This window comes from Rana temporaria, chromosome 5 (genome assembly GCF_905171775.1).
Source record: "Rana temporaria chromosome 5, aRanTem1.1, whole genome shotgun sequence".
Lineage (NCBI taxonomy): Eukaryota > Metazoa > Chordata > Amphibia > Anura > Ranidae > Rana > Rana temporaria.
In genome coordinates, this window is record NC_053493.1 from 376,049,661 (window position 1) to 376,069,708 (window position 20,048).

General features: G+C 44.6%; 1 protein-coding gene across 1 annotated transcript in view; it reads left to right on the forward strand.

Annotated features, from left to right (window-relative positions):
- Positions 1 to 10,685: 10,685 nt before the first annotated feature.
- Positions 10,686 to 20,048, forward strand: part of TRHR (thyrotropin releasing hormone receptor) — a 58,165-nt gene continuing 48,802 nt past the window's right edge. The window contains exon 1 of the mRNA XM_040354854.1: positions 10,686 to 11,076. The gene's annotated coding sequence lies outside the window, so the exon portion shown is untranslated. The remainder of the gene's footprint in view (positions 11,077 to 20,048) is intronic.

The following is a 20,048-nucleotide window of genomic DNA, read 5'->3' on the forward strand; positions in this document are numbered from 1 at the left end:
ACAAATAATTATCTGAAAAGTGTGGGGTGCATTTGTATTCAGCAACCCTGAGTCAATACTTTGTAGAACCCCCTTTCACTGCATAATTGTAATCAGCTGCAAGTCTTTTTGGGATCTAGAGAGTGACATTTTTGCCCATTCTTCTTTGCAAAATATCTCAAGCTCTGTCAGATTGGACGGAAAGCATCTGTGAGCAGCAATTTTCAAGTCTTGCCACAGATCCTCAATTTAGGTCTGGACTTTGGGCCATTCTAACACATGAAAATTCTTTGATCTAAACCATTCCATTGCAGCTCTGGCTGTATGTTTAGGGTCGTTGTCCCTGGAGGGGGAACCTACACCCCAGTCTCATGTCTTTTGTAGACTCTAACAGGTTTTCTACTAAGATTGTCCTGTATTTGGCTCCATCCATCTTCCCATCAACTCTGATCAGCTTCCCTGTCCCTGTTAAAGAAAAGCATCCCCACAATGTGATGCTGCCACGCCCTGTTTCACAGTGGGGATGGTGTGTTCAGAGTGATGTGCGGTGTTAATTTTCCATCACATATAGCATTTTGGTTTTAAGCCAAAAAGTACAATGTTGGTCTCATCTCCACGTGTTTGCTGTGTTCCCCACATGGCTTTTTGCAAACTGCAAATGGGACTTCTTATGGCTTTCTTTCAACAATGGCTTTCTTCTTGCCACTCTTCCATAAAGGCCAGATTCATGGAGTGCACGACTAATAGTTGTCCTGTGGACAGATTCTCCCACCTGAGCTGTGGATCTCTGCAGCTCCTTCAGAGTTACCATGGGCCTCATGACTGCTTTGCTGATTAATGCTCTCTTTTGTCCAGCCTGTAAGTTTAGGTGGACGGCCATGTCTTGGTAGGTTTGTAGTTGTGCCATACTCTTTCCATTTTTGGATGATGGATTGAACAGTACTCGGTGAGATGTTCCAAGCTTGGGATATTTTTTTTGATAACCTAACCCTGCTTTAATCTTCTCCACAACTTTATCACTGACCTGTCTGGTGTGTTCTTTGGCTCTTATGATGTTGTTTGATCACTCAGGATCTCTAACAAACCTCTGAGGGCTTCACAGAACAGCTGTATTCATACTGAGATTTAATTACACACAGGTTGAATCTATTTACTAATTAGGTGATTTCTGAAGGCAATTGGTTCCACTAGATTTGAGTTAGGAATATCAGAGTAAAGGGGGCTGAATACGAATGCACGTCACACTTTTCACATATTTATTTGTTAACATTTTTGAAAAACATTTATTATTTTTCTTCCACTTCACAATTATGTGCCACTTTGTGTTAGTCTATCACATAAAATCCCAATAAAATAAATGAATGTTTTTGGTTGTAACATGACAAAATGTGGAAAATTTCAAGGGGTATGAATACTTTTTCAAGGCACTGTATATCATATATAGATATATATACATATGTATATATATATATATATATATATATATACCGTATTTGCCGGCGTATAAGACAACCGCGGGTGCCTGGCGGTGATCACGACCGCCAGTCACGCGCGGCGGCGTCAGGGGCGAACGGGGGGTGGGCATGGCCCTATGAGCCATGATTAAGCACTAACTTTGAGTGCGAAACGCATCGGCTGTCCTGTCGTTTTGGTTGCTGTGATTGTGCATGTTCAGTGGAAAATAAAAGACAACTTTATTTTAAGTTATTCCGGAGTGCGGCTGTCCATTTTCCTCTCTTCAGTCTACTCCCGAGCGCGCCCCTATTGGCTGCTCGGCGAGATGACGTATAGCTACGTGATCTTGCCCAGCAGAGCCAAACTGGTCGGCTGGTCGGCAAGCAGATAACTGCAGCGGCTGGTCTTAAAGTGGTTAATACTTTCTGTGTCATTGTCCTGGAACATGCATGCAGCCAGTGAAGTCAAAGACAGACATCTTTATTTGGAAAATTGTTTTGGACTTAGTGAGCATTTACTCCATTAGATCAGTATGACAGTTAGGCAACTTAGTTAGGCAATAGTAGTCTTCATATTTCCCTGGTCACAATTTTCCCTTTAATAGGCAGATGTACCTAATACTGTGACCGGTGAGAGAAAATATGCAAGCTTCTTTTATTATTTGGTATGTGTCATTTGTACACAGCAAAGCTGGGAAAAAATTAGCTTGTGGACTGCAGCCAGAGAGCAAGGGGCCCTCAAAGCCCATTGGAATCAATGAGCTATGTCCCATTAAACAAAGGCAAGCAGCTACAGGCTATCTACCCATCATAAGCAGCTTTCACATTGACCTGAAGCAAAGGACTGGCTAGACTCCAAGCAGGTTGGATGTTGCCAGTTAGCTCAAAGAGGCAATATCCTCAGCTACTGAAAAATACAGAAGAACAAATATTGTAGACAGAATTAAGAACGTTACCCAAGGCTTTCATCTGCTTCCTAGTTTTAGATACTATCTTATACATACCCTCTCGGTTATCTATCCTCCCTTCTGTCTTCACTTAAAGTGTAACTCCACTTTTGTTGAGAAAAAAACAATCCCCTCTGAGTGATTTATGGTGGCAGGTTAGAGCGGTATAGGGTATTATGGTGGCAGGTTAGAGCAGTGTAGGGTATTATGGTGGCAGGTTAGAGCAGTAAAGGGTATTATGGTGGCAGGTTAGAGCAGTAAAGGGGATTTTGGTGGCAGGTTAGAGCAGTATAGGGTATTATGCTGGCAGGTTAGAGCAGTATAGAGTATTATGGTGGCAGGTTAGAGCGGTATAGGGTATTATAGTGGCAGGTAAGTGCAGTATAGGGTATTATGGTGGCAGGTTAGAGCAGTATAGGGTATTATAGTGGCAGGTAAGGGCAGTATAGGGTATAATAGTGGCAGGTAAGGGCAGTATATGGTATTATAGTGGCAGGTTAGGGCAGTATAGGGTATTATAGTGGCAGGTTCGGGCAGTATAGGGTATTATAGTGGCAGGTTCGGGCAGTATAGGGTATTATAGTGGCAGGTTAGGGCAGTATAGGTTATTATAGTGGCAGGCTAGGGCTGTGCTCCCTGCCGAGTCCGACCCGATGGACTTCTGATGTTTACAAAGCTGGGGAAGTGTAGGGACACCGGCTCATTTAGATGGCCCTGCTGCAATCATTTCAGACTGCACACCCCTGGGATGACATCCCCCAACTGTTTGAAATTGTGAAACTGTTTGCGAACTGAACCCAGGCAGATTCACCCATCCACAGTCAGGAGCTACCCCACCCTCAACCACCTCCAGTAGTCCCTATTGCTCAGTCGTCAATATATTAATTAAGCTGCTTTACTTACCCATGGGAAGTTCAGGGAAGAAGGGGGAGCCAGGTCAGCTAGTGACTTGCTTTACTAAAGTGAAGATTTGTCTTTTAAGAGCATATATAGATATGTTAGATCACACCTGAAGAAGGGAAATCCCCTAAAACGTAGCTTTGAGGCCTCTTGGGTACCTTGAATTTGAGTAGTCTTTCTCTTGATGGTATTTTTACATTTGTACATGTATATGGTTTCCTGTGCAAACTGTTCTTCATTTGTCTAAACATACCTAAACATTGCATTGATATATGCTCTACTTCTATATTGTTTATATTAAATTGTGCATATTTTTGTATACCGTGTGCTATTCTTATGCCCTTTTCTTGTATTTACAGGTATAACATCAAGATTACTGTACATTTTTATAAACCCTATAATCCCCTACATTTTATTAAACCCTATAAAATCCTCATCCATTGCCACCACAATCACCACAAAAATTAGCTACAATGGGGCAGATCCACGTACATCGGCGCATATTTCCGCCTGGCGCAGCGTATCTAAGATACACTACGCCGCCTGTAACTTACTTTTTTTTTTCGAATCCTCAAAGAATGCGCACCGTAAGTTATCTTTGGCGGCGTAAGGGCGCGCAATTCAAATCGATGTGATGGGGTCGAGACCCGATGTAAACTACTTTTTTTTTTAACGGCGCATGCGCCGTCCGTGGGGGTATCCCAGTGTGCATGCTTGAAATTAAACCGGAACAAGCCAATGCTTAAGACGGTGACGTCATTCTACGCAAATCCCTATTCACGAACGACTTACGCAAACAACGTAAAAAATTCAAATTTCGACGTGGGAACGACGGCCATACTTAACATTGAGTATGCCTCATATAGGAGGGGTAACTATACGCCGGAAAAAGCCGAACGCAAACAACGTAAAAAAATGCGCCGGCCGGACGTACGCTCGTGGATCGCCGTATCTAGCTAATTTGCATACTCGATGTGGAATTCGAAGGAAACGCCACCTAGCGGCCGCCGGGAAAATGCACCTAAGATCCGACGGCGTACTAAGACGTACGCCTGTCGGATCGATCCCTCATTCCATCGTATCTTGTTTTGTGGATACAAAACAAAGATACGACGCGGGAACTTTGAAATTACGCGGCGTATCAATAGATATGCCGGCGTAATTCGTTTGTGGATCTGGCCCAATATTTTTTACTTTTTGTTATAATAAATATCCAAAAAAATTAAAAATGTCTTTATCAGTTTAGGCCAATATGTATTTTTCTACATATTACTGGTAAAAAAAAAAATGCAATACGAGTATATTGATTGGTTATAAAAGTTATAGCGTCTACAAAATATTGGATATATTTATGGCCTTTTAAATTATTAATTTTTTACTAGTAATGGTGGTGATCAGCGAAAATAGTCACTGATCACTGTATAAATCCCACTGGCAGGGTAGGGGTTAACACTAGGGGGGTATCAAGGGGTTAAGTGTTCCCTAGGGAGATGTTTCTAACTGTGGGTGGAGTGTACTGACTGAGAGTAGAGAGAGATCGCTATTCCTAATCACTAGGAACAGACAATCTCTCTCTACTCCCCTGTCAGAATGGGGATCTGTTTGTTTACATTGACAGATCCCCGTTCTGGCCCTCTGTGGAGCAAACTCAGGTGGCGATCACGGCCGCCAGCCACGCTCATCAGCTCAGGCGTTGCACCACGTGCACGTGTTTCTGCTATTGCTCTTAAAGCGGCCGATGTACAGCTACGGCTATTTGTGTAGCTGTGCCAACCGTGCAGTGTAATGACGGCTGCTGGTCGGCAAACGGTTAAGCAACTTGGTGCATAGACTGTTCCACTTGCTCCACCAACCTCTAATGCATTTTACTCTATCAAGAGCATAATTGTAGCATATATACAGCTATTCAATTTAGCACTTGATAAAGTGAATCAGGTTGGAGGAGCAGGTGGAACAGTCCGATGGTTTAACATACTTTTATATGAGGCTTTTAGAACAGCTTCTTTTTCTTTCCTGTTCAGATCTTGGGGTTTGTTTACCAAAACTGGGAGTGAAAAATCTGGTGTAGCTCCTAGATTTTTTTTGCCAAAGCTTAATTGAACAAGCCAAAAATAGAAGCTGATTGGCCACCGAGGCCCATTGCACTAATTTCCCAATTGAAATGTTGACATGTTGGTATAAAATTTTTAAGCTGTAAAACTGGGAAGGGAGATACCCACTGGCCCCAACACTGCCTCACCTCAAAACGTGACAACAGTAAGGGAATGGGGGAAACCTGACTGTTTTGACCATACTATGGATATGACTGCAAAATATTGTATGCAGTAGTTGACAACTATGTCTGACATTTGTAAATGCTTATGTTTGGTTAAAAGAGTGCTGTTACAACTTTGTAAGAGTTTGTACTTACAGTGTACACTTCCTACAAAAAACTATTGGAAAAGAAAAGAAGCTGACTGCCTACTATGCACAGCTGCACCAGATTTTGAACGCTCCAGGTTTAGTAAATTGGTCCCATTGTGTTCATAAAATGGCTAGCGAACAGAAGCCTGTACCCACTGGTCGGAGGAGTGAGGGGTATCTACACTATTTTGTCAAAAGTGTTGTGACGCCTGCCTTTACATGCACATGAAATTTAATGGTTTAATATTGAGTTGGCCCACGCTTTGCAGCTATAACAGCTTCAATTCTTCTGAGAAGGCCGTCTACAAGGTTTAGGAGTGTGTCTATAGGAATGTTTGACCATTCTTCCAGAAGCACATTTGTGAGGTCAGGCACTGATGTTAAACGAGAAGGCCTTGCTTGCAGTCTCCACTCTAATTCATCCCAAAGGTGTTCTATCAGCTTGAGATCAGGACTATGTACAGGCCAGCCAAGTTCCTCCCCTCCAAACTCGCTCATCCATGTCTTTATGGGCCTTTCTTTTTCGCACTGGTCCATATCATATGGTGGAAGGGGGATTATGGTGTGGGTTTGTTTTTCAGAGGTTGGGCTTGGCCCCTTAGACTCAGTAAAGGGAACACTTAAGGCAGGGGTTTCAAACTGGTGGCCCTCCAGCTGTTGCAGAACTACAAGTCCCATCATGCCTCTGACTGAGGCAGTCATGCTTGTAACTGTCAGCCTTGCAATGCCTCATGGGACTTGTAGTTTAGCAACAGTTGGAGGGCCACCAGTTTGAGACCCCTGCCTTAAAGCGTCAGCATAACAAGAGATTTTGGACAATTTCATGCTCCCAACTTTGTGGCAACAGTTTGGGGTTTGGAGTGGAGGAACTCGACTGGCCTGCAGCCTGATAGAACATCTTTGGAATGATCTCGAGCGGAGACTCCAAACCAGGCTTTCTTGTCTAACATCAGTGCCTGACCTCACAAATGCTCTTCTGGAATAGGGATGAGCTTCGTATTCAAGTCGAACTCATGTTCGACTCGAACATCGTATGTTCGATCGTTCATCGAATTACGAACGTTTTGGGCAGTTTGCGCCAAATTCGAGTTACGTTTCACAGCCCATAATTCACTGCGGCATCGCAGTGCATTGCTGGCTGATGATTGGCCAAGCATGCACTATGACCCGCATGCTTGGCCAATCACAGCTTGAAAAAAACGGAGAGCCATAATTGGCCAAAGCCAGGGTGGCTTTGGCCAATTATGGCTCAGGGGGTTTAGTACACGCCCCACACTATAAAAGGCCGCCTGCAGGTCGGCCTTGTGTAGTGTGTTGCGGTGGTTAAAAGAGAGAAGACAGAGAGAGAGAGAGAGAGTGTCATTTTTAGTTGGTAGATAGAGCAGGCAGGCTAGTCAGTTAAAGTTACAGGGCCAGATTCAGAAAGAATGGCGTAACTTTCGGCGGACGTAGCGCATCTCAAATACGCTACGCCGCCGTAACTTAGAGAGCGAGTACCGTATTCAGAAAGAACTTGCGCCCTAAGTTACGGCGGCGTAGCGTAAATGGGCCGGCGTAAGCCCGCCTAATTCAAATTATCAAGGCAGTGGGCATGTTGTATTACAATGAGCCGTGACCCCATGTAAATGAGGGGCAGAACGAACGCATGCTCAAAATCACGTCGGCTAGAATGCCTAAGATTCTTTGAACACTGCCTACGACGTAAACGTCACTTACGCACAGCCCTATTCACGTACGACTTACGTAAACAACGTAAATTTTGACGGTCGTTCCGACATCCATACCTTAACATGACTTACCCCTGCTTTATGAGGGGTAAAGTTACGCCGGTCGTACGCCTTACGTAAACAGCGTATATTAATACGCCGGGCGCAAGTACGTTCGTGAATCGGCGTATCTAGGTCATTTGCATATTTATAATGGGAAAGCCGAATGTGTCCAGCTTAACTATGCGCCCACGATATGCCGGCGTAGGCAAGTTACGTCGAACGGCTGAAGCCCTGTTTTTGGACGTATCTCGCTTTGTGAATCGGCGCAAAGATGCGACGGCACACATTTGAAATTACGGCGGCGTATATGGAGATACGCCGACGTAAATGCTTTCTGAACCTGGCCCATAGTGTGTAGAGGATATATATGCATCCCAGGTGTTGTATATATATTTATACACTGTATAGTTTAGCTAGATCAGCTCTTTCTAATTTACTGGCAGGCAGGTGATTGTGCTAGCTGCAGTATTCTCACGTGGTGTATTGCCTGTGTCCTCTGCAGTGTGCACCATAAAGCTACGTGGTGTGTGTACTGCCTTTGTCCTCTGTAGTTTGCACCTAAAGCTACGTTGTGTGTACTGCCCGTGTCCTCTGCAGTTTGCACCTAAAGCTACTTGGTGTGTACTGCCCGTGTCCTCTGTAGTTTGCACCTAAAGCTACATGGTGTGTGTACTGTCTGTGCCTGTGCTATTTTTCTCAATGATTTTCATCCATATTGCAGGGACCAGACATTACATTAAAGCCGCAAGCAGTTTTAAATGACCTTTTTCTTATAGTAATCTAATTTTGTGCAGGGACAGTTCTAAACATGTGCCACTTCACAGGCATACTATAGACACCCAGCAGGTACGATATTTAAAGGAATTTTTCGTTTTAATTTTTTTTATTTAAGCATCATTAAAATCACTGCTCCAGAAAAAACTACCGTTTTTAAAACTTTTTTTCCATTGATACATGTTCCCTGGGGCACCTTTTTACAGGCATACTATAGACACCCAGCAGGTACAATATTTAAAGGAATTTTTAAAAAAAATTCTCACTTTAACCACTTAAGACCCAGACCTTTATGCAGGTAAAGGACCTGGCCAGTTTTTGCAACTCGGCACTGCGTCGCTTTAACTGACAATTGCGCGGATGTGCGATGTGGCTCCCAAACAAAATTGGCATCCTTTTTTTCCCACAAATAGAGCTTTCTTTTGGTGGTATTTGATCACCTCTGCGGTTTTCATTTTTTGCGCTATAAACAAAAATAGAGCGACAATTTTGAAAAATAAAAAAAAACAATATTTTTTACTTTTTGCTATATTAAATATACCCCAAAAAGATATATTTTTTTTTTCCCTCAGTTTAGGCCGATACGTATTCTTCTACCTATTTTTGGTAAAAAAAATCGCAATAAGCGTTTATCGATTGGTTTGTGCAAAATATATAGCGTTTACAAAATAGGAGATAGTTTTTTTGCATTTTTATTAATATTTTTTTTTCACTACTAATGGCGGCGATCAGAAATTTTTTTCGTGACCGCGAAATTATAGCGGACACATCGGACAATTTTGACACATTTTTGGGACCATATAGCAAAAAATGCTATAAAAATGCATTGTTTACTGTGAAAATGACAATTGCCGTTTGGGAGTTAACCACTAGGGGGCACTGAAGGGGTTAAGTATCACCTCATATGTGTTTCTAACTGTAGGGGGGCAGGGCTGGACATGTGACATCATTGATCGTGTTTCCCTATATCAGGGAACACACGATCAATGACACTGCCACAACGAAGAACAGGGAAGGTGTGTTTACACACACCTCTCCCCGTTCTTCAGCTCTTTTTTTCCATTGATACATGTTCCCTGGGGCAAGACCCGGGTTCGGACGTCTTATGACAATTACTTGCATATTAGGCTTTAAAATGAGCACTTTTGAATTCGAACGTTCGAGTCCCATAGACATCAATGGGGTTCTAAATGTTCGCGCGAACGGTCGGTCCGTTCGAAGGTTCTGGTGCGAAGCGAACAGGGGGGGGGGGGGTGTTCGGCTCATCCCTATTCTGGAAGAATGGTCAAACATTCCCATAGACACTCTCCTAAATCTTGTGGACAGCCTTCCCAGAGGAGTTGAAGCTGTTATAGCTGCAAAGGGTGAGCCAACTCAATAGAATGGGATGCCATTAAAGTTCATGTGCATGTAAAGGCAGGCATTCCAATGCTTTTGTCACTATAGTGAATGTCTTTACCGCTTACTGGGCACTTGAACCCCCCTCCTGCCTGATGCACTTTGAATAACAATTGCGCAGTCATACAACACTGTACCCAAATGAAATTTCTATAATTTTTTTCCCACAAATAGAGATTTCTTTTGGTGGTATTTGATGGTTTTTATTTTTTGTTAAAAATATTATATTTTTTTATATTTTGTTATAAAATTTTGCAAACAGGTAATTTTTCTCTCTTATTGATGTACGCTGATGAGGCTGCACTGATGGGCTGCACTGATGGGCACCGATGGACTGCAATGATGGGCACTAATAAGGCGGCACTGGTGGGCACTGATAGGCCGCACTGGTGGGCACTGATAGGCGTCTCGGGTGACTCGGGTGATCACAGTGCGCGTCCTGCAGGGGTGCGGGGAGAGCGCGCAAAGGGGAGAACGTCTATTGACAGCCTCCCGGCAATTGGGGTCCACGCTGTGGCCATAATTCGGCTATAGCTCAGACGCCTAGTGGTTGAAGGACCAAAACAGTATTTTGTTCACTAAATCCAAGTGTACATCCCTGGGAAATTTGCTCATAGAGTAGACTGATTCTCATTCACTGAATGCAGAGCCCAAGCACACCTATTCTAAATTTAACTATTAATATCTACTAATGGCATGATCAGTTCTTCCATATGAACACTGGTATTATTCAAAGAGGTATTCTGCACTCTTATATTGAAGCAATAATAATAATAACTCTGTATATGCATGTTATCATCACCGATTACTTCCCAGCGATAGAAAATACTGCATTTTATTCTAGGTAATAATATATTTTTTTCCTCTTTTTTTTATACAAAATCTGTTATTAATCAAAGCTGTGTTTTACAAAGCTAGGTTCTGATGTTTTCTCTCTTTACTGATCATATAGCTTCATTTCACTGGTGAGTGCTGTGGAGGAAGGTGGGGAGGAAAGGGGTTGGTGAGGAGGCTGCAATTCCTCATCATTGTCAGCCTTGTGCCAATAGGGTTTGTTTCCTTTGGCCTCTGTGCTGATCAAATAAATTACAGAGCTTTTTAAGATCTGCCAGAAAGCCACCTAGCATTCTATAAGCTGCTGCTGCTGTTTAACTGAGAGCTGAAGGGTAATTTCCAATCTCCGCTTCAGAGGAACTCTACGACAATGAAGAGTCATCACAAGATCAGTGAACTGTTGTTGGCTTAGTTTCTTGTAACTGTTACCTGCAAATGATGTATTTATTCTGCTTGTAGAAGATAATGAAGCTGGGAAGGATTTAAAAGACTACAGCGTGTCGGGGGTTGCCTGATGCTGGCTGCAGCTGTATTCATGTGAATTAGCTTACTTTCTAAGGGAAACCCTGGAGTGAGCGTCTGCCAGGAGACTAATAATCCGCTGAGCTCTTTGGAGAGGTAAGACTCAACTCTTTTAAGTGAGAGCAGGTTAAACCGTAGCTATCGATAAAATAAATAGATAATGGAGATAATGGAGGCTTATAACTTTTTTGAATTCAGAATAAGAGCTGTAAATTAAATTTTATTGTCTGAACTTAAAAAAAAAAAAATGGAACATTAGTCTCAATAATACTAGTATTGGAATTTATTCGACCCCGGGGGCAATAAACGTGTTAAATATACTAAATTATATTATGTAAGTTGGAGTAATCTTTAGCAATCAAGGAGATTTCAATTTGATATAAAATCTGTAAGGTGGCTTACAATTTGATATCAAATCTGTAGGGTGGCTTACAATTGTATATCAAATCTTGGAGGTGGCTTACAATTGTATATCAAATCTTGGATGTGGCTTACAATTGTATATCAAATCTTGGATGTGGCTTACAATTTGATATCAAATCTTGGATGTGGCTTACAATTTTATATCAAATCTTGGAGGTGGCTTACAAGTTGAGATCAAATCTGTAAGGTGGCTTACAATTTTATTTGAATTCTTGGTGGTGGCTTACAATTTGATATCAAATATTGTAGGTGGCTAACAATTTTATATCAAATCTGTAAGGTGGCTTACAATTTGATATCAAATCTGCAGGGTGGCTAACAATTTTATATAAAATCTGTAAGGTGGCTTACAATTTTATATCAAATCTGCAGGGTGGCTTACAATTGTATATCAAATCTGTAAGGTGGCTTACAATTTTATATAAATCTTGAAGGTGGCTTACAATTTGATATCAAATATGCAGGGTGGCTTACAATTGTATATCAAATCTGCAAGGTGGCTTACAATTTTATATCAAATCTGTAAGGTGGCTTATAATTGTATATCAAATCTGAAAGGTGGCTTACAATTTTATATCAAATCTGAAAGGTGGCTTACAATTTTATATCAAATCTGTAAGTTGGCTTATAATTTTATATCAAATCTGTAAGGTGGCTTACAATTTTATATCAGTTTTGAAAGGTGGCTTACAATTTTATATACATTTTGAAAGGTGGCTTACTTTTTTCTAATAGTAAAGTTTGAGGGCTCATTAAGATTCATGTGTTGCAAAAACACACATATTATCACGTGTTATTGTAACGCACGCCGCTTTGTGCATTGCGCTGTGGGTCCATTCATTTACAAAAATAGAATATTGGCAATGCAATTTAGCTGCAGCGCAGCACAACGCACATGACGTGCCCTGCGTTAAAAGAAAGGGTCATCAACATTTGTTGCTCTATTGCCCTCCATTGGCAGTCCATCCAATGCAAACTAACGCAATGCACAATCCAACATGTGCGTTAATGCATCGTAACAGACTGCAAAAGTCTGAAGCCATCCTAATTGTATTTGGGGGGGGGGGGGTCTTTATTTTGATGATGGTACATGCTTTTTGTTTGTTTTGATCAAAATTCCTGTAGGAAAGCCCATAGAAAACAGATTGCCTTTCCATTTCCTTCCTTATTTTTGTTAAATTTTCCAAACTGCAAGTAATAGAAACCAAAGTGATAACTTATTTATAGTACACACAGTACATTCCTCTGGATGTAGGAATTATGCAACCTGTCTGTTTTCTACAAATTGGCCAAAAGTAGTTAAAAACAATTCCCACACATGCTTCTGTTTTTCTTACAATTGAATGGAATATCTTCATATTGGGCACCTTCATATTGGTAGATAATGTGCTTTGTAAATCCTCTTTGCATGAATAAGCTGGGAGAACGTGAAGACACAGCTGAAGGAGGCTACAGCTACCCAAGGGATTTGTAGTAGTTTAACGGTGCTACTGAAATCGCTAAGAGTAGCAATCCATAACTACACAGATGTAACAAATAGGTACCAATCGTGTAAACTGGGCAAGTAGAAAATAGCAAATAGTAACAAATAATCTCACACTGTCATACTACGTATATTCCAATTGTGTGCAATAGATTGCTAATGATTCTATTTGCGTAGCTTATATGATAGATGGCCAGTTGTTATATCTGTTTGGTGGTCATACGCTACTTGTAATGACTAACTGTAACTGATTATAGTAGCAAGATTGAGATACTACAACATTTTTTGCAAGATTGAGTTATTAGCTCTTACTTAAAGCGGAGTTCCACCCAAAAATGGAACATCTGCTTTTTGGAATCCCCCCCCCCCCTCGGTGTCACATTTGGCACCTTTTCAGGGGGAAGGAAAGAGCAGATGCCTGTGTAATACACTTCCGGGGATAGATCACAGCGGTGACCTATGTCACATCCGGCACCTACTCCCCCCCCCCGCTGTCTTCTAGGAGACACACAGGTCCCAGAAGACAGCAGGGACCAGTGGGATTGCTCAGCATGACTAACGCATGCGCAGTAGGGAACCAGGAGGTGAAGCCGCAAGGCTTCACTTCCTGAATACCTTACCGAAAATGGCGGCGGCAGCACCGAGAGCCGAGGGAGAGATCGGCTTTGGGTGCCGACATTGCAGGTGCCCAGGACAGGTAAGTATCCATATATTAAAAGTCAGCAGCTGCAGTATTTGTAGCTGCTGACTTGTAATATTTTTTTTTTCGGCGGAATTTTTTTATGGAAAATTGAAAATTGTTGAGACATGACTCAGAATGTGGCACCACATCAAAATATGAATATAGAGAGAAAGAACAAAAGGTGAATATGGACTTTCAATTGGTAGCCCCCAGTAGACCCAAATGAAACAGAGGGCACTCAATAAAAATGATAATTTATTAAATATTGATTTTAAAACCATTATGTAAAGACAAACAGAGCACAAGTATTCCAATGTATATACATGGTATTGTCCCAAATATATGTGTCCTACATGAATACGACAGAACCTGTGGGTATACCCATAGATATAATGGACTCTGTGGTGGGTCTATAGAGAAAGTCCTACATATCGGGGCCCCGCAAGAAAATCAGGTTACTGAGGGATCTCATTTAGCTTTAACTTAAAACCCCAGCGTGTCATGTGTGAGCCGGCATAACTCACACTGTAATCTGAAGTTAGTCACGGGGTAAGTGCTACAGGATGTCCAGCAGGAGTAGAGAACCCGTTGACTGCAACAAGACCAAAGAAGTCCACCTAGTTGAAGCATAACACTTTCACTGTCAGTGACAGAGAAAACTGAGTACTGTCCATGATACTTTTTTTATTTGCACTAACATACAATTTTTCAGGACAAGCTTTCACGGTATATCCCCTTCTTCAAGGTCCAACCAGTACTCAGCAGTTCTCTGTCACAATTGCACTAATACGGCTACAATCACGTCAAGTACTGTCAGTGAATGGTAGACTGTGAAGACCAATTTAATGCTTTATTTGGACGAGGGTACATGTGTGCCCACTAACACACAGCTCCTTTCTCTATCTGCAAAGTAGAGAGTGTCCTGACTTGCCTGCTCGCCCCCTCAAGAGGCTTTCTCCACACCAGGGAGAAAGCCTCGCATTACGGTGTTGAGTTACAGACAGAAGAACAGGAAGTGAGTATTTCTCAGAAGAAATAAGGACATTTAAAAGCAAAATGGAAGGATGAGGTAAGTGAAGGAGGACTGCACTAAGGTAAAGAAGGCTATTTAGGGGAAAAGAAAAATTCCTTTACAACCCCTTTATGACAGCTCTCATTCACTTCAATAGAATTTCTTATGTCCAGTGACTTGGGGCAACTTGTGGTCTGACAAGTCGGATCCCAAGTTGCTTTAGTGTGAACTGGCACTGACTTTTTTGTTTATATAATAAAAATAAAAACACAGTGGTGATCAACTACCACCATAAGAAAGCTCTATTTGTGTGAAAAAAATGCAAAAAAAAATATTTACGTACAGTGTTGCATGACCGAGCAATTGCCAAGAAAAGTTTTGCAGTACTGAATAGCAAAAAATGTTCGGTCATGAAGGTGGTGTAACCTTCCTGAGGTCAAGTGATTAAAGGAGGGAACACTGGAAGTTTATAATTTCTTGCATTAAAAAGTCCAATCAAAATTGATACTTAAGTTCTTTGTAGATGCCTGAGAATTAAGTTGCCTGACAGTCAATTATATCTCGTAGGGACTCTAAGGGCTCTTTCACACGTCAGTTCAGTTTTTTAGATCAGTTTTTTTTTCATCAGTTGATCCGTTTTTCCATCAGTTTTTCGTCCGTTTTTTGTCAGTTTTTCGTCCGTTTTTTGTCAGTTTTTCATCAGTTTTTCATCAGTTTTTCCATCCGTTTTTTTTATTTTTTGGGGGGGGGGCTTTTTACATACAGTGCCTGCCGCAGAGAATGTGTTTTAGCACTACGGCATTGCGCTGATTCTCGGCGACAGGGTGCCGACATCTCGCACTCGCTGGAATAGTAAAAGCCATTCCAGCAAGCACGTCATAGAAGCGACGGGAGATCCGACTTGGATTCCCGCCAATTCTACACGTGTGCGGCGTTTGGTATGAATCCTGAGGGGAAAGTCCCCGCCGGATTTTAAATAAAAATCCAGCTTGGGTTCCCCCCTCAGGAGCATACCGGGCCCTTAGGTCTGGTTTGGGTTGTAAGGAGACCCCCCCCCACGCCGAAAAAATGACGTAGGGGGTCCCCCTACAATCCATACCAGACCTGTATCCAAAGCACGCTACCCGGCCGGCCAGGAAAGGAGTGGGGACGAGCGAGCGCCCCCCCCCCCCCCCGAGCCGTACCGGGCTGCATGCCCTCAACATGGGGGGGTTGGGTGCTCTGGGGCAGGGGGGCGCACTGTGCCCCCCCCACAGCACCCTGTCCCCATGTTGATGAGGACAGGGCCCCTTCCCGACAACCCTGGCCGTTGGTTGTCAGGGTATGCGGGCGGGAGGCTTATCGGAATCTGGGAGCCCCCTTTAATAAGGGGGCCCCAGATACCGGCCCCCCACCCTAAGTGAATGAGTATGAGGTACATCGTACCCCTACCCATTCACCTGCAAGAAAAGTGGTATAAACACAAATAAAAAAACACAGGGTATTAAAATATTTTATTAGTCTGCTCCGGAGGCCGCCCCCTGTCTTCTTTAGCTCTTTTCACCAGGGGTGGGCTTTTTCTTTGACGTCTTCGGGTGGGGGCTGCTCTTCTTCGCCGCCATCTGGTTCTCTTCCACCGCCGGGGGGGTCGCTTTTATAAAAGCGCCCACCCCCCGGCGGGTTTCCTCCGACGTCTTCGGCGGGGGGTGGTGTGCTTCTCAGAGGGGGCTTCTTCTTCCGCTATCCAGGGGGGTCTTCTCTGCTATCCGGGGGGTCTTCTCCACTCTCCGGGGGTCTTCTGCTATGTTCGCCGCTCTCCGCTGTTGACTCGGCGCACCCCGGTTCTTCCTCCCGCTGTCCGGTGCCTTCTCCTTCAGCGCTGAACGTCTTCATCTTCTTCTGTGCTGTGACGTCTTCTTCTTCCGGGCTGTGACGTCGTCTTCTTCTTCTCCCGATGTTGACACGTCGCCTCTTCTTGCTGCAATGACGGGTGCGCGGCTTGCATCTTACTTATATAGGCCTCACAGTCCCATCATGCTCCGTACCTACCCATGTGATACCTACCCACGTGGGTAGGTACCGGAGCATGATGGGACTGTGAGGCCTATATAAGTAAGATGCAAGCCGCGCACCCGTCATTGCAGCGAGAAGAGGCGACGTGTCAACATCGGGAGAAGAGAAGAAGAAGAAGACGACGTCACAGCACAGAAGAAGAAGACGTTCAGCGCTGAAGGAGAAGGCACCGGACAGCGGGAGGAAGAACCGGGGTGCGCCAAGTCAACAGCGGAGAGCGGCAAACATAGAAGAAGACCCCCGGAGAGCGGAGAAGACCCCCGGATAGCGGAAGAAGAAGCACACCACCCCCCGCCGAAGACGTCGGAGGAAAGCGCCCCCCCCGGCGGGTTTCCTCCGACGTCTTCGGCGGGGGGGGGTGGTGTGCTTCTTCTTCCGCTATCCGGGGGTCTTCTCCGCTCTCCGGGGGTCTTCTTCTATGTTTGCTGCTCTCCGCTGTTGACTCAGCGCACCCCGGTTCTTCCTCCCGCTGTCCGGTGCCTTCTCCTTCAGCGCTGAACGTCTTCTTCTGTGCTGTGACGTCGTCTTCTTCTTCTCTTCTCCCGATGTTGACACGTCGCCTCTTCTCGCTGCAATGACGGGTGCGCGGCTTGCATCTTACTTATATAGGCCTCACAGTCCCATCATGCTCCGGTACCTACCCACGTGGGTAGGTATCACATGGGTAGGTACGGAGCATGATGGGACTGTGAGGCCTATATAAGTAAGATGCAAGCCGCGCACCCGTCATTGCAGCAAGAAGAGGCGACGTGTCAACATCGGGAGAAGAAGAAGACGACGTCACAGCCCGGAAGAAGAAGACGTCACAGCACAGAAGAAGATGAAGACGTTCAGCGCTGAAGGAGAAGGCACCGGACAGCGGGAGGAAGAACCGGGGTGCGCCGAGTCAACAGCGGAGAGCGGCGAACATAGCAGAAGACCCCCGGAGAGTGGAGAAGACCCCCCGGATAGCGGAGAAGACCCCCCTGGATAGCGGAAGAAAAAGCCCCCCCTGAGAAGCACACCACCCCCCGCCGAAGACGTCGGAGGAAACCCGCCGGGGGGTGGGCGCTTTTATAAAAGCGACCCCTCCCCGGCGGTGGAAGAGAACCAGACGGCGGCAAAGAAGAGCGGCCCCCACCCGAAGACGTCAAAAAAGAAGCCCCCCCCTGGTGAAAAGAGCTAAAGAAGACAGGGGGCGGCCTCCGAAGCAGACTAATAAAATATTTTAATACCCTGTGTTTTTTTATTTGTGTTTATACCACTTTTCTTGCAGGTGAATGGGTAGGGGTACGATGTACCCCATTACTCATTCACTTAGGGTGGGGGGCCGGTATCTGGGGGCCCCCTTATTAAAGGGGGCTCCCAGATTCCGATAAGCCTCCCGCCCGCATACCCCGACAACCAACGGCCAGGGTTATCGGGAAGGGGCCCTGTCCTCATCAACATGGGGACAGGGTGCTCTGGGGTGGGGGGGCCGCAGTGCGCCCCCCTGCCCCAGAGCACCCAGCCCCCCATGTTGAGGGCATGCAGCCCGGTACGGCTCAGGAGGGGGGGGGGGCGCTCGCTCGTCCCCACTCCTTTCCTGGCCGGCCGGGTAGCGTGCTTTGGATACGGGTCTGGTATGGATTGTAGGGGGAACCCTACGCCGTTTTTTCGGCGTAGGGGGGGTCTCCTTACAACCCATACCAGACCTAAGGGCCCAGTATGCTCCTGAGGGGGGAACCCATGCCGGATTTTTATTTAAAATCCGGCGGGGACTTTCCCCTCAGGATTCATACCAAACGCCGCACACGTGTAGAATTGGCGGGAATCCAAGTCGCATCTCCCGTCGCTTCTATGACGTGCTTGCTGGAATGGCTTTTACTATTCCAGGGAGTGCGAGATGTCGGCACCCTGTCGCCGAGAATCAGCGCGATGCCGTCGTGCTAAAACACATTCTCGGCGGCAGGCACTGTATGTAAAAAGCCCCCCCAAAAAAAAAAAAACGGATGGAAAAACTGATGGAAAAACTGATGAAAAACTGATGAAAAACTGCCAAAAAACGGACGAAAAACTGATGGAAAAACGGATCAACTGATGAAAAAAAAACTGATCGGAGGCCAGGAGGCGGGGTCTAGCTGCACAGTCATGCTGCACTAGAGCTCCGCTCTGTGGGGAAAGAAAACCGCAAATAATTGATTTTAATAGAGCTGCAAACGAACAGAAAACGACGGGTCGAGTTCCCGGGAGGTGAGGAGAATCATTTTATTGAAATATGGTGCTGGGGGGTGCCAGATATAAGGGTAAATCCAACCCTAATAGCACGGCCCAGCAGATGAAGGGCTCTGTAAAAAAGGCGGCATTCTCCTCAGCCACCTCAGCTACCTCAGAGTCTAATACTGAGGGGAAAGGCAAGCAACGCTTGTTAAAGGGAATGAAATCCGCAGCTTCTCTGAGGAACATGGACACGGACAGTGAGGAGGAGGACTTGTCTAATACCCCACAAATAGCTACATTAAGTAAGACAGTCCCCTCAGAGCTCCTAAGTCAATTCGAGAAAATGCTGAATAAAGCGCTAAAGCGCACCTCAGAGCAAATCACCACTAGTCTAACTAAGGAAATAAGAGACTTGGGCTGCCGCACAGAGACTTTAGAGGCAAAAATGGACGAAATTTAAATTTATACTCAAAATTGCCAATCAGAACTAGATGCGCTTAAAGAGGAGAACTTGGTACTTCATAGCAAACTAGAAGATTTTGAGAACCGCGCCAGGAGATCGAATTTGAGATTCAGGGGAATTCCTGAGACGGTCCTGGACCTTTCAGGTACCATTCTAGCACTGTGTCAGGAGCTAGTGCCGGGACTGCCTGTAGAACGCCTGGAATTTGATAGAATACATAGGGCATTAGCCCCAAAAAAATCTGAGGGACCCCCCAGGGATATCATTGCAAAATTCCACTACTACAGAACAAAAGAGCAGGTTCTGGAAGCAGCCAGAGAGAAGAGCAGTTTAACATTCCAGGGAAACAATTTCCAGATATTCGCCGATCTATCGCAACTGACAATTACCAAACGGCGTGCAATGAAACCCCTTTTAGTGGAATTACAACAGCGAAACATAAAGTACCAATGGGGATTTCCCTTCTCCCTCAGATTTACATTCCAGGGCTCAAAGATAGTGTGCAGATCACCTGATCAATTACACCAAGCTTTAATTGATCTGAAGCTCATTGATCACAGTATCACACACAACTCCTCCCGCAGAAGATCAGCATCAACATCTTCCCGCAATGGCATCATTCAACCTGAAAAGAACAATGGAACTCATCACACAAACAAACGAGGAAGATTTGTGTCTCAACCTCAAGACCAAGAGGATACCATGGACTGACCACCTTCCAGAGGACCTCATGAATTTCTTCTTCCCCTGGTCACAAGAACACTTCACAAGAAAA